Genomic DNA, 14,378 nt, shown 5'->3' with positions numbered 1-14,378 from the left:
GACTGCTCAATTATAATGGAGTAAATGTTAAAATTAAGGTTTACTGTGGCACTCAGTAACAGCTGGATGCTAACTCTGCCTAGGCCTCATTATATTTAATTGGAAATAAACCCATCAGATTGTGCTGAAGGTTTTAAGCTGTGCTCTTAATAATAAAGGAAGATGTGCTCCAACTACAAGATTTTGTTAGCAAGCTCATTCCCCTTCGGGGTTTTGTGAGGGCATGTTCAAACATTTATTTTAGCTGAATACCTATATATAAACCCCTTAGGAATAAGTGATGCTACATGTTGAAAGGTAAATCTCTGAGGAGTGCAATATTAGCAAGTCAGCTGTGATGATACACAACTTTGTTGTTAACACTGCAGCCCATTTGACTAAACACTTCCATTAACCAGTTAATGTTTGATAAAAATACACATCACCACATGGCATGGCATTACCTAACTGTAAAATGTATCTCAAAATACTGAACATTTCAGAATTTAAAATATTAACAAACAAGTATAAATCATGGCAGGTAATACATATATAGACCTAATTACTGTATAAATAAACAGTTTAGCGTTAAAATTGGAAAACTTTTTTACAGTACATTTATAATTATTTTTATTTATTGTTTTATATATTAAAATATGATACTTAATGGGTAATGAACTGTGGGAATTTAAATATTTGAATGTATGCTTCCTAACATTACATTTGCCTAGAATATATTATATTGGTCTGCAAAGACCCATTATAAATATTAACAGTTCTGTACTATGAAATAATGTTGTCAAGTGCAGTAGCCATCATGCCATGTAAATATCTTGCAATTTTAAATTTCTGACAGATGAAAAATGACAACAGATGTTTGTTTTCTGGATACACACCAAATCACTTGTGCCCCAGCAAGCATTTATCAGCTTGTAGTTTCTGGCAAACAATAGTCCCAGCAAGAAGATGTTCGCCAGATAAAGATGGCGTACATAAAGTACCTGTAACACTGCCTTCTCATGTTCCAGCTGTACTCGCCAATGGCTGCATGAATGAAAAATATGTTTTAAAACCATTCAAAAATCACAAGCAGGAAGAAACAATCTGAGAATGGTCTTCACCATTGTGGATACATTGTGGAGGCTACATAAACATCCAGCCTAAAAACCATTTACACCTAAGATGCCTCTCACTCCTTATTCCTCTTGAGTAATATCTCAGATGTCACAAACATTTCCTATAGAACTAAGCCATCGTGTGTCACAAAATCAGGTCACATTTTTGCCAGAACAGGGCATGATCCAATCTCATTGTGTTCCTTAAATTACTGGCCATTGATAGAGATTTCTAAAAAGATGTATGTGTGAAATACACATTGGCCATACATGGGCTTGCACCCACACAACTCTTAGAAGTTGAATGCTTGTTTTATTATACTGTGCAAGGCATACAGTTTATCTGATCTGGCACTGGAATTTTTCGAATGAGTCATTCCTAAAATATATGTGCTGTTAGAAGTGTCAATTTTTCCCTACTATGATGGAGGATGGTTATTCTTTTATGATTGATGTCCTTATTGTAAAAGCAATTTGAATCTCATTAGTAATCTGCAGTTAGAGTGCGTAACATTGAAAATATGCCTTTCAGATGATGTGTAATTATCATTATGCTAGCTATGTAATGATTTAAGTTGCCATTATATTAATACTGCACTAGAACTGCAAAGTGAAGAACTGATATTTGGAAAAGGTTTATTTTCTGTTTCTGTACCTGATTTATTTAAGTATTGTATGTATTATTTAACAAGGTAGCATTTTTATTGGCTTTTGTTAGTTATTTTTTACTGTATATGTGTTCAAAAGGCTGTCTGAGTATTCCAATTCTCCTGAAAAAACGACCTTGTCACTTTTAACAGGTTGTTGGAGGATTGAAAAGACTGAGTACAGTATAACCTGCATACACCAAAAGGAGTTGGCTTCCTGTGACTGGTCAGTCAAAGATGTAATGCCCATATTCTGTCTTTGTGTGGGTAGTGATTCCCAGAGTGTCAGATGAGCTGATTTATCAAGAACTCCTTCTGGTCATTAACATAACTACATGTACATCCCTCATGGCATCTTTCCCTCCCTTTACAACTCACAGTATCTAATCTGCTCATTTGCCTCACCAGGCATTAGCAATGATTTATTCAAGAGGTCACACACATCTTCATAATTTGCTCTAAAATGAGAATCGATATAGATTATTTCGTACAGATCTATGAAATGTTGTAAGTGTCAGGTTCTAGCAACAAAGATACTAAACCCCATTAAAATTGTGTTTAACTGCAGCTGGTGAATATCCATAAAAAAAACAAACAAAAAAGGAATACCTACACTTCCAGAAATTATCTGCTTCATGCTTCAGGTAGGCAGTGATTTTAGGGTTAACCCTTGTGCAGGGTTATTCCCAAATTTCTTAGACACACAGATTCACTATACTGTATGCCTATACTAATTAAAAGTTTTGGGAAAGTTGTTTTTACTAATTATAATATTAAATAAGCATTTTATATATAAAACCATCCAATTCAACCTTATCATTTTAGATTAATCATATCATTTTAGATTTTAAAAAGTATAATGTCCTTGTCTTATATGTATTGTTTTCCAAAGGAATGCATAGAATGATCCTATTGTCAGGTAACATCTGACTTTCTTTATAATTATGAGAAAGAAAGCTAAGAAGATAACCAAGAAAAAAAAGTTACAGATGTAGTGTCATTCACATTTCTGCTGACTGGAGCAGTACAATAACACATCTGGTGTGCTCTCCACTAGTGACATTCATGCCTGACAGAGATCAGTGATGGACATGACATAAAACTGTCTTTCAGGTACAGTACATTTTTTAAAAGAGATTGTATTCTGTGATACAAACATTGCAACCTGTGGTTTCGTTTGTGCAACCGATTATGAAACATTCTTTACAGAAAGTAATGCTATGTAGTCACTACACATGCACCAAGCGCGCTAAATCATGCACAGCATATCATTCACAGGCAATATGAACCAAAAGTGGTGGTACAGTGGTTAGCACTGTTGCCTTGCAGAACTGGGACCCTGGGTTCAATTCTCAGGGTGCTATAGCTGTAGAGATTTTTCCTGTGTTCACATGGATTCTCTCTGGTTTCCTACCACAGTCCAAAGACTTAATAATAATAATTGCTTAATTGCTTTTCTGAACACTCCACTCAAATTGCTTTACATGTAATGGGGACATCCCTCCAGCAAAAGTTTAACTGATTTCGAAGAACATAAAAGGGCTAAGAATGAGAAGACACTACTCAGCCTGTCTATTTTGTGTGGTTGCCTAATTGAGATTAAAACAAAAGTTCACGATGAAGTCAAACCTCATTCGTGCCCATTTCAGCCTACGTACTATGATGCTATGGGGATATGGCCAACACGTTTGACATTATTGAGCCAGGAACAGAGGTCTCCACAGCAGCTGATACACCCTCACAGTCTGTTATGGAACACAATCTCAATCTTTTCCCTATCCCCTCTGGGACTTTTCATTTCCCCTTCCTGTCTCATTTGCCGCTTCTTCTTATCCAGCTCACACATGCAGATTCCAGCTTTCTGTTGCATATAATTATATTATTATAAGCGGATGCTACTCAAACACCAACTAAGCTCACTCACATCACACAGTTGTATGCTTTCAGCATAGATAGGCTAACTCACTATATACTGTACAACCTTCATCCTGTTAATGTAAAAGCAACTGTTTTATGCAGACCCGTAGTCTCTCTCAGTTTGCTCGTAGCACTGAACTTGCTCTCTCCGTAGAGACAGCTGCCATATCCCACGTCCGCTGCTAACATGCAGATATCTCCTCGTTTCTCCTATAGTTGTTTCTCTCTCAGCTTTAGCACTCTCGCTGCAGTGTCTCAGCATGAGTTGGTCATGCCTGTACACCGGCACCATGGACACTCTGGCTCAGCTAGCTCATCTGTCTCGTCTTGCTGTGTTGGATCTATAGCTCATTATCATGCATATCGAATGAGAGCCTCTCAATATTACTACCTCTCAGACCTGAGGCTAGTTCAGGACTCACTTGTCCTGAACTTGTTCGCCAAGCAGGGAATTATCCATCCTGCTCTTATAGAACCACCAGAGCTGTGTCTTATAAGAACAGAGTCTTCCATCAGCTCTGACTGCGTAGCAACACTACTGTAGCTTCTCTTCCGAGAAGCTCTACCCCTAGGCATTTCCACATCTTATAACAGTGTATATAAGGTGCATACTGGGGCGGAGCAGTAGTTCTGTGGTTAAGGCTCTGTGCCTGTTGCTGGTTCAAATCCCACAGCCAGCAGAGGAATCCTACTCTGTTGGACACCTGAGCAAGGCCCTTAACCCAAACTGCTCCAGGGGTGCCATATAAATGGCTGACCCTGCACTCTGACCCCAAGCTTCTCTCTCCCTGTCTGTGTCTCATGGAGAGCAAGCTGGGGTATGCAAAAAGACAAATTCCTAATGCAAGAGATTGTATAGGGCTAATAAAGTGATGTTATAATAATATCATGATATAATAATATAAATATCATGCTTCTTGCCTACTATTTTTGCAGGTTTTGTTCTCACATTTGGCATTTTCTCTCACCAGAGATGGACCTTATTGTGCAGTTTTAAGAAATGGTGGTTGTGTCCTCATCCTGACTTTCCTCTCCCTCTCCAAGTCACTGCAGGATTAGTACAAGTATAGCCACCTACAAATATTCCCTGCAATTTCCCTCACGGGATCAATAAAGTATCTATCTATATTCTGGTTAAACAAGCCTCATCATCAATTTCTCTAGTTCTGAGGGAAAAGTCTGCTCCTAAATCCCTCCAATTTTCCAGCAGTACTAGGACATTTTTCTCTTTTTTTCAGCTCCCTGACCCGCTGAGTCCTAGAACATAAAAAAAGGTCACAAACGAGAGGAGTCCATTTGGCCATCTAGCCTGTTTGATAGATAGATAACCAGCGTACTGACTTCTACTACATGGCTGGGTTGCTTTTCCCACACCTCCACAACCTTGCGGTTGAAGCACCATCACCTGTGCTCAGTGTTAATTGCACTTTGACAGTTTCCACTTGTGCCCTCTGGTTTGTGTTTCTTCATCCATTGTGAAGAAATCCCCTGAGGTAACTAAAGGTTTCTCAGTTCCTTCAGCCTGTCAGCATTCACTCAAGCCATGGGACTTAATTACTACTCTTTGGACAGACTCCACAGTAGCAGTATCTTTTCTACAACATAGTGACCACAGTTGTACACAGTATTCTTAATGAGGCCTTACTAGTGTGTTATACAACTTTAAAATAACACCCCTTGATTTAAATACTATGCTCTCCACTCTACTGTATATACTAACATTTTGTTTGGCTTTTTTAATTGCTTCTCTTCATTGTCTAGAAGATGTAAGCCACATGTCAACATAAACACCTAAGTCTTTTTCATAAGTAGCCTCTGCAAGCTCAGCATTTCCTGTTCTGTATTTATAATTTATGTTTTTACTACCTGCATGCAAAATCCTGTTCTTGTCCACATTAAATGTCATCAGCCAGGTGTCTACTCAGTGTTGAATTGTATCAAAATCTTTCTGAATTTAACTGGCTGCTTGTATAGTGCTTGCTAATTTGGTATCATCTGCAAACTTGACTATTTCACTAACAATCTAGATCATGTGGTACACCACTAATTACATCAAACAGATTTGAGTATTCACTCTTTATCTGTACACTGTTTTTTAATCACCAGTTCTCAATTCAGATACTGTACCTTTCCTTGTATGCCTACTGCTTACTATTTCACAATTAATGTTTTATGTTGAACCAAATCAAAAACCTCTGAAAATTTAAAGAACTTTTTTTTAACTACTACTGTTCATTGGAAAACATAGCTCATAGAACTGCTTGTCCAAAGAGCTGTAACAAGTTGGTTAGGCAAGACCTACCTTTTTCAAATCGATTTTGAATATTTCCTAGGATATTACTCCTACATCCGTGATCCTCTGGTTTAGTTCTCACTGTTGTTATTAATGCCTTACCCGTATAAGAAGTCAGATTTATTGGCTCTAATTATGTGGTTCAGTTTTCTCACTGTTTTTATGAATGGGAATGAATTAGCAATGCTCCAGTCCAAGAGTCCTGCCCTTGTCTGAAAACCCCGTTGGCAGAGTTGTGTTTCTAAATGCATCTCTTTTTAAAGCACTTCCCCATACTTTCTAAACCTTGGTTCATGTTTCACTAAGGACTCTGAAAAATTTCTTTGGGATGATGTATTTTAATCAGATATACTCTCAGTCTCTGCTCAAGACTAAAAAGATTATATTCCTTTAACCTGAGGATAGTCTGCTCACTCTTCTCTGGACTGATTCCAGAGCACCAATGTCTTTTTGGCAATATAGTATGATGTCCATAGTAGTACACAGTATACTCAAAGAGGTCTTACTAGTGTATTGTACAATTTTAACATAATATGCCTTTATTTAAATTATAAAGTTTGACTACAGTTTATACCCTTGTGAGAAATATTGTTGGCTCTCCGTTTCCTCTCAGTGTCTTAACAATGAAAATTATGAATGAAATGAAAATTATATATCTGCACTTAATTAAGTCAAATAAATAAAGTCAAATATTTACTTTTAGTCAAATAAAGTCAAATAAGTCAAATAAAGTGTTTTTATAACTAGCCTCTTCAAGTTCAGTTGACATATCAGCAGTATTATTATTTTGTATCTACAGTTTATGCTTCTACTACCTTAACACTGTGTTCTTGTTTACATTAAATATCATCTGTCAGGAGTTTGCCCAGTCTTTTATATAAATCATTTTTTCTTCTTTTACAGTGTTTCCTTAACTATTTCCTTGTTTACTAGTATATTAACATTACCAGGAACAAGTTCATTTAAATAAATTACAGAAAAAAGTAACTGTATCTCTGTACCACTCAACTACATAGATAAGATAGATAGATAAGACTTTATTGATCCCAAAGGGAAACTGAGGCGTTTAACAACCCCAATTTGGTCATTATCCATACCGTCTTTTTAACACCTAATAAGCAACTCTAAATCCAAACAAAATTATTTCTCCAAATAGTTCAAGTGGGTAGCTGTGTCAGTATGTGTAGGCGGCAAAGGAACAAGTAATAGGTTTATTCCATGCTGAAGTTTCGGCCGCGGAGCCTTCTTCAGGTGTGAGAACCTTCGGGTGTGAGAGCCACACCTGAAGAAGGCTCCACGGCCGAAACATTGTCTTTTCTTTCTTCTCTTTTCAGCATGGAATAAACCTATTACTTATTTCTCCAAATGCCTACTGCCCATAATTTGAGAATTATTTTATAAGTAACTAGATCAAAAGTCTTCCGAAAATGAAAATATCACATACTTTGTGTGCGTCCAGTACTACTGTTGCTTGTTCAAAGAACTCTTAAGAACTGACGCCACAGGATCCTTCCCAGAAGCGTATTGAAGTTTCTAGACAGAATCCCCTGTGCCATGATGGAATATCGGGGCCTTTCAGCCGTGTAATAGTTGCTGCCGTCAATCAAGGGAGGAGGGAACAGTTGTTCACCCTGCTCCAGCCATGTACTGTCTAAATAGATCACCGAGCACCAGGAAGAGCACACCAGACAGCTAGGAGAGAACCAGTCAGGGGAGTGATACCCAGTGTGGAGCTGGGAGAGCGAGAGGCACAGGGAACAGAAAGAAGAAGCGGAACTAGTGAAGTCGCCTGAAGCTGCTTTGTCTGAAACTGCGCCGGTAAGATGACCAAAGATGCGCTTGTACCTGTGAGATGTTGGGAGACAGTACTTGTTAGATGCTAGGAAACTGTAAATGTAACACTCTGGGAGAATGTACCTGTAAAAAAGCTGGAAGTCTGTGTCTGTAAGACGTTGGGAGACCATGTCTATAACACTTTGGGAGAATGTGCCTGTAAGAAGCTGGAAGACTATGTCTCTAAGAAGCTGGACACTATGCAGCTGCGCCTGTAAGCTGCTGTGAGACTGAACTGTTGAGAAGCTTGTAAGAAGCTTAGCTGCCATGCATTATTAGAAAGGAAAGAAGTTTAGATAGGAGCTCAAAGGAGCTTAGGATTTATTTTGTTTGGATTGTTTTTGAGTTTTTGCACTGTAAATAAAGTACTTATCTGAAACTTAACTGCTGGCCTTGCGATGTTTGTGCCGTGGGTCCCGTTTCATTGTGTCCAATGTGGTGACTGTAACCCTGCGGCATCACAGTGTTTACTGTTCCATAGAGTTTTATTTCCTATAGGGTATCCTTTAATTTAGTGGCAATGATTGTTTTCATATTCTAATGTAACCCTGTCTTAATACTTCCCAAGCAGTAGCTACTAGTTTACTAGGGTGCACAAGTTAACATCAATTGTGGGGAGCCTGGTACGGAAACTGGATTGTTGTTTGGAAGGCTCGGAGTTGCTGCGCTCGCTAAGAGGAACTACAATTCCCAGAAACCCAGTAGGCGACTTCCTGACAGCGTTTATATCACAAATCTCAAAATTGACTGCCCTTGATGACATCCTGCGAGTTCTGCGCAGCACCTTTGGGATCGCTTGTCACAGGCACGCATGGAGAATGACTTCATGTGGCATCCCTAATTTAAAGGCTTATTTTCTAAAAAAATGCAAAAATATAATTGGAAGGTTTCTGGAAATTTTCATGGGACAGCACATGACAAGAGTGCAGCTGGCAGCAGGGAACTATCAGTCTGTGAGGACGCTACTTCTGACTCCCCTGCCACTATCTCATCACCTGGTTACACTCTCCCCTGTTTTACAAAGTGATGGTCTACTCATTACCTTTTATAGTGTTCAATAGATTTCTCTCCCCTTGGTCACACGCTATTCATCTGGTAACCTGATGTGGCACATGACTCATATATCAGTCATTCTGGAGCCTAGTGCTTCCTCTAGGAGAGCCAGGGTAAAGGCTAATGTTCTCTTCGGAGTCCCCTTCCTCTGGACGGGCCCACAACTCCCCCCAAATTAGTCACTACTTAGTTTCATAGAGTGTTATTTCCATACTGGTTATCACCTTGTTTAGTTCTAATTATTGTTTTCATATTCTTAATGTAATAGAAATATACTGTATATTAAAATATATATAATAGAATAGAGGCCAGCAACTATATCACCCTGCAGCTCTCATCTGGCTACCCACTGAAGCTCAGCAGGGTTGATCCTGGTCAGTACCTAGTTGGGAGACCTCCTGGGAATCTATGGTTGCTGCTGGAAGTTGTGTTAGTGGGACCAGCAGGGGGTGGGGACACTATACTGTAGTGGGTGCCGCCTTTTGGATGAGATGTTAAACCGTGGTCCTGACTCTCAGTGGTCATTAAAGATCCCCAGACATCTCTCGATAAGAGTAGGGAGTTATCCTGGTGTCCAGGCCAAATTTCCCCCCTTAGCCTTTACCATGGCTTCCAGATTGTCCCCATGTACAGTATGATTGGCTTGAACTTGCCCTGCAATGGACTGGTGCCCGATCCAGGGTGTGCCCTGCCTTGCACTCATTGCTTGCTGGGTAGGCTCCGATTTCCAGCAACACCGTATGGTATCAATCGGTTTGGCAAATGACATGATATGACATGACAATAGAATAGACATACAGTATGTTTATAGAATAGAAATAAGAGTTATTAGTCAATAAGTAAATGGTTCGGTTTTGACACCTGTCTCGTTAATGAATGCTACATTAACATTTCTCAAAGCCCAGGCCTTGAGTGGCTGTTGGAGCAGTTGCATCAATGGATTCAGATTAATATTTCAATTGTCAGGACACCATTGGAATCTGAGAATTTATCCATCTTAAGTTTTTATAGTACCCAAAACACTTCTGCCTCTTCAACAGTATGTTAATAATATTTAATAATGAACTTTGTCCTTTCACTGCCTAAGAGATGTTGCTGACTTAATTTAGTACATCAGAGTACACCGAATAAATCGGAGAGTTGTTTGTTGTAATACTGAGAAGGCTGGCGATGAGGTGCAGTGGTTAGCATTGCTGCCTTGCAGCCGTGGGGCCTTGGGTTTAATTCCTGGGATGTTCTCTGCATGGAGATTGTACAGTATGTCCTTCTTAAGGTTTCACGGGTTTCTACCAGGTACTCTGGTTTCCTCCCACAGTTCAAAGACATACTGGTAGGATAATTTTAAGGACTTTTAAGAAAACTGGCCTTGCACCTGTTGCTTGCCAGGTTACCCCCCTCTTCCCCCCGCCCTCCCCCCAATCCTCTATTGGATGAACCTATAAGAAGCTGGAAGACTCTGCCCGTGAGACACTATGCAGGTGAATAGTAGCTTCAAGCAAAAACTATTTAAACTATTGCCTTTATCCTTTCTTCCTTTCTTACTCTGCTTTCCTTATACTCTGACTCATTCATTCAGTCTGCTTTTCTGAAATTATAAGCCGTGTTTTGGAATTTGTATATTTTGGAAACATACAACAAAGCACTGCACTTTATGATCGCTGTTACCTTCCCTAGGTGCCCCAGTTTTAGTAAGAATGCTGTCAATAGTTATGCAAAGGAACAACAGGTTTATTCCATGCTGAAAAGAGAAGAGAGGAAACAGTGTTTCGGCTGTGAAGCCTTCTGACGTAGCTACCCACCTGAATAGTTATGTTTACCAATTCATATTCAGCTGATGTCCCTTTTTCATTTCGCCAGTCTATGAGGAAAATCAGAATCTCCCTTGATAACCACTTTTTCCCCTGCATTTATTTTCTTTATTTCATTATTGAAGACTGCATTCCAATTAATAATTTTAATTTGGTGGTCTGTAGCATATTCCTAACATTTTGACTTGTGACCCATATTGATTCATATTGGTCCAGTTCCTGTATCTGAATGTTCTTTTTGATGTATGTTGATACTCCTTCACCTTTTTCGATTTTGCTCTTCATTATCAAAATGATCTGCTAATGCAGTGGTTTCTATTTTTTACTTTTTTCTGTCTCCTGACTCCTGTCATCCAGGCATAAGTACTTAATTACCTGGTCCTTTGATGTTTTGTTTCTTCCTTAGATTTGCTTTTTATCTCCTTGTGTCTCCCTTGCAGATATTTTGGGGATTCTTCCCTCTTCCATTGTAGTTTTTGAAGTCAGTAAAGATATAATCAATAACATACAGTATGGCATTGGTTGTAACATGTACATTTAACTCACGTAAAGAATGCACATAGCACAGATGTATTTATTATGAGTTTGAGTGTGTGCAAAATTCTTTTTCACATTTTTAGGGTTGGGAAAAAAACTACTGAAGCAGGCAGGATGTAATGGAATTTCCTAATATACTGTTACTATGGAATCAATCAAATGAAAGTTTATCGTGCTTCTTGGGCTTAGGCTCAGTCTTATAATTCAACATTTTCACTTTGCAGTTTTGTAATTCCTTTATATTCTGATTCTTCATGCAAGACAAAAGAACAAAAAAAAAACAATAGCCACCAAAACATGTTTTTTACCAAAATCTTTTACTATAAGATCAGATAAGTAATTAACCGTATAAATTTTAAATCATCATCTTGTCTTCAAATGCATCATTAAATCTATATGGTGTACTATAGCATGTAAATATGGTGCATTATAATGCTCAATTTTTTTAAAAGCCAAAATTTAGCTTTTCATATTAAAAATATTCTATCCTATCCTTCACCACACTTCCACAGATAATAGCATGCATAGCAATTACAAAGATAATAGCATAAACAGCAATTATTTAGCATTACCTGTCTCATCAATGGCGGAACCTAAGGAATAGTCATCATAAATAGCACAGTACCTAGTCGATTACATATTTGTGATTCCATTTTGATTTACTGCCCTTAAGCACTGTGTATTTCAATTATAGACTTGCTTTTTAAAAATATTTCTTGTCCATTGCAGGTGTACAGAAAATGTACCAGTTATTGATGTCCACTAATCACTGCCCATGTCCATCCATTCATGGTTCCAGAAAATAGAACCTTTTTACCATAATCTTTTACAAGTCTTATTAACACAACACGTGTACTGTGCTTATTTTTTATAGTACTTTAGGAATTTTAACAGTCTTCATGACATTGAAGAACACTTAACTCTAGACGGGACGCCTCTGTAATACATATTACATTCTTAAGATTTATGAATGTAAATTAATTAATAGATTAAGTTAATTTTCATTTAATGCTGTGTTTTTCTCTTAGCTGCATTGTATGACCATGTGGAATGGAGAGGACAATTTAATATATTGCCCAGGGAGCTCTGTGATTAAAATACACTAATAGGTATTTTGTTCATTTTTCATTATGAAGTGTTGTACTAGGCTGTCCTACATTGTTTTATGCTCTATATGTTGCTTTTAAATGTGTTGTTACTAAGAAAAAAAGGATACAGTATACTGTATATCATGGAATCAACTGTATCACAACTATATCATTAGAGTTACAAGATAATTATGCAAAGGCAATGTTAAAACATTGTTCACCAAATTTCCTAATATAGTTTCTGGATACAATGTTAGATTTTTTTAATATGAAATAGTCTCAGCCTCTGATAGTGGTTATTGTTTACTACTCCTCTAAATCTACTATTCGGTTTCTACTGAAAACTTCTGGATGAAATGAAACTTCAAGGGCTACTAAAACAGCTCCATCAGACTCTGTCAGTATTCATTCTCTTGGCAATTTCAATATGCATGAGCTTCCTTCTAACTGCTCAGCTATCAGTGATTTCCTAGCTTCTCTAGATTGTTCCAGCTTTAATCTGTATATCAGCTTCCCAACATATAAACATGTATGTATATTGGCTTTTGAATCAATGCTTGTGATGCTAGTTTTTCTAGCTGTCCAGCACTTGAACTGGACTTATGACCACAAAGCTGTCTTAATGAACCACACAGTCTCTCTACCTCTTATGAACAGTATATAGAATATGACCTCACCCATAGACAGAGTTTGGTTTATTCACAAGTTTGATAGATTGAAGGATTTTGTTACTCATTGAGGTCTACAGATAACATATTCTGATACCCCTTACAATGACACCTTTACATAAGTCATTGATAGCCCAGCCACTGTAAAACTGACTTTGTTTTGCTTGCTCGTCATCTGGTATACAGAAGGGAGACAGGGCCGACTGTTCAACTACATGCCTATGAACAATCTCAACTGTACAACAGTAAGGCAATGAACGGTGACCCCATTCTTTTCCAGTCTTACTGATATGGTTCACAGTAATAATAGTATTTTATTCCACCATCAATAACATTGTAAAATCAGTTCAGAAATCTTCTTTTCCTTCATTCACTGAATAGTGTAACACATTCAGGCAATTCTTAACAACAGAATACGTAAGATTAAAAATCAGCTCCTGAGCTCACCTCCTGCAGTCCTGACAATCACTCTCTCCTGCTTTCACAGATTTGAGTAGCTTTCATTCTCCTGCTGTTGATGCATCCTATGTAACTCAGTTGGTTGCTACAAATAGATGTACTGCTTACTATGTCTTAAATCCCATTTCTGCACTCTTACTAAAACCTAGCTTCTCAGCTCTTTCTTCTTTTGTGACATATTATCAGTGAGTCCTTGAGATGTGTTCTTGTACCTGAAGACAACTGCATTAAGAAAATGTGGTCGTGACAGAAAGGCTTAACAGCTGCCATTTTATTTTCATTTTGCCCTTTTTGCAAAAAGACTTCAACAGGTGGTTGCAGCAAAATTGCAGTTTCACGCAATTTAATCTTGTGCTGATCTTGTCAATCATGGTGTTTCACCTGCTCATGCAGATTTGATTGTAGGATTAATGGTACTTCCTCTTACGGTCTTTGATCCACTGTTTTGGCTAATTTGTCATTCCTGGCTATCATAGATTTGAAAATGTGCCTCTTACCTTTAGTATTCAGTGCATGCATACAATTCCTAACCCCTTCCTAACCTTTGTCTTGTAAAAAAGAGCATTAGGATGCTTCTTCAAAATTATTTTTTATTAAAAAAAAAATTAGGTCCCTGTACCTGATTACTGTTTCTGTCTGCTATGCAAGCAAGTCTGCATTGAAATAAACTGACAGCTTTATAGTGTGAACCCTGAAGCCGAGAAGAACTTAACACCCTGATCGGGCATGCTGCCAGTGTCACCCTTCTCTGCCCAGTGCCAGATTTTAAGAAACTTGAAAGAACTAGTCTCTTTTTTACCATGCCACATTTCGAGTACACATTAGAAATAACGAAGACAGAGTGAAACTGCCTTATAAAAATGAACTTTTTGAAACACCTGGATGAAAAAAGAATAAACAAATTCATGCCACATACCTGTCCAGGAATAAAGAAAGGTAATAAGTCTTTTATGTGGGGAATAATACTGTCTCCCACCTCAT

This window comes from Lepisosteus oculatus, chromosome 2 (genome assembly GCF_040954835.1).
Source record: "Lepisosteus oculatus isolate fLepOcu1 chromosome 2, fLepOcu1.hap2, whole genome shotgun sequence".
In the NCBI taxonomy this organism is placed as follows: domain Eukaryota; kingdom Metazoa; phylum Chordata; class Actinopteri; order Semionotiformes; family Lepisosteidae; genus Lepisosteus; species Lepisosteus oculatus.
Note: the sequence above shows the minus strand (reverse complement) of the source record.